Below are 2,099 nucleotides of genomic sequence, written 5' to 3'. Positions count from 1 at the left end.
CAACATCATACTCAATGGGCAAATAATAAAACCATTTCCCCTAAGAACAGGAACAAGACAGGGATGTCTGCTTTCACCACTCTTTTTCAACATAGTACTGAAAGCCCTAGACAAGAAGAAAAAATAAAAGGCATCCAAATTGGAAAGGAGGAAGTATAACTGTCATTATTTGCAGATGACATGATGTTGTACAAAAAAACCCTAAAGACTCCACCAAAAAGCTACTAGATTTAATAAATCAATTTGGGAATGTAGCAGGACACAAAATTAACACTCAGAAATTGATGCATTTTACACACTAATAATGAACACTCAGAAACAGATCCAAAAAAAAATCCCACTTACCATTGCAACAAAAAATTAAGATACCTAGGAATAAACTTAACCAAGGAGGTAAAAGACTTGTACTTGGAAAACTATAGGACATTGAAAAAAAGAGATAGAGGAAGATATAAACAAGTGGAAGAATACACCATGTACATAGATTGGTTTAATTAACATAATTAAAATGTCCATACTACCCAAAGCACTCTATACATTCAATTCAATCCCTATTAAAATACCAACAACATATTTCACATATCTATAACAAATATACCAAAAATCTACATGGAACCAAAAAGCCCCCAAATAGCCACAATAGCCTTGAAAAAGAAGAACAAAGTTGGAGGGGTCGCAATACTGGATATCGTTATAATACAAAGCCTCTGTAATAAAAACAGCCTGGTACTGCCACAAGAATAGGCATAAAGATCAATGGAACAGAACAAGAACGCAGAAATTGACCCAAACCACTATGCTCAATTAATATTTGATAAAGGAGGCAAGAGCATCCAATGTAGTCAAGACGGTCTCTTCCATTAATGGTGCTGGGAAAATTGAACAGATATATGCAAAAAATTGAAAGTAGACCACCAACTTACACCATACACAAGAATAAACTCAAAATGGATAAAAAGCTTAAATGTATAAGTCATGAAACTATAAAAATCCTAGAAGAAAATGTAGGGAGCAAAATCTCAGACATCTCACATAGCAGAATTTTCCCCAATTCATCACCTAAGCCCAGAGAAACAAAGGAAAAAATAAACAAATGGAACTACATCAGAATGAAAAGCTTCTGCACAGCAAAAGAAATCAGCATCAAAATGAAAAGAGAACCCACTGTATGGGAGAACATATTTGCCAATGCTACACCGGATAAGGGGTGAATTTCCAAAATATATAAAGTACTCGTATAACTCAACAAAAGGAAGTCAAACAATCCAATTAAAAAATGGGCAGAGGAGAGACAAGATGTCAGCGGAACAGGCGGATGCATCCCAAGGCTTGTGCCAGAGCAAATAGAATGAGCAGCTGAAACGAATAACATCCACCCCGAATTGGTGAAGGAGACTCAGCTGGTGAGACAGTTTGCAGCTGGGAAGGGCAGAGTTCCCCTGGAAAGGTAAAAACCATGGATCTGGGCAAGAAAGTTTGCCAGATCTCTGAGCCCAGAGGGTGAGAGGGAAACCGTGCGGCACCCAGCCAAGTCCCTTGGGACAGGCACAGCCTCTGACTGTGGAAAGGAGATCCGCAGGACTGTTGGCACTGGGGGATTTGAGATCTGGGTTCCATAATTACGGAAGACTGAGCCCAGAGGGGGCAGCCTGAAGGGCTGACCAGACCACGCAGTGCCGCTAATAGAGGCCCTCACAGAGACTCAGTCTTCCCCATTTCTGCGGCCGGCGTTTTCTTTTGTTTTTTTTTGTTCCACTGAACCCTGTTCATAGGACAGTTCGGATACAGACACTCACCCATGCTGAGGGGCAGGAGAAGGTGCGGACGAGTGGAATCTGTGGAGAGGCTGGGGAGAGAAGGGGGTCCAGGAGAGGTGGCAGCAAGTTGAGTGCTGACTCACGCCTGAGCCCAGGTCCTGGGCAGCCATTTTCCCCTGAGGACATAACCCCTCCCTCCAGTCTCCAGGCAAGGAATACAGCCACACCCAGATTCCACCCTGAATGGTACGAAGGATTAAAAAAATCTGATTACTCCCTGGGAGTTAACAGGCTCTGGCCTATAGAGAGGCCTTCAGTCCCAGCAACAGAAGGAAAAAAAAA

The sequence above is a fragment of the Myotis daubentonii genome, chromosome X (genome assembly GCF_963259705.1).
Source record: "Myotis daubentonii chromosome X, mMyoDau2.1, whole genome shotgun sequence".
In the NCBI taxonomy this organism is placed as follows: Eukaryota; Metazoa; Chordata; class Mammalia; order Chiroptera; family Vespertilionidae; genus Myotis; species Myotis daubentonii.
This window is presented reverse-complemented; position numbering follows the sequence as displayed.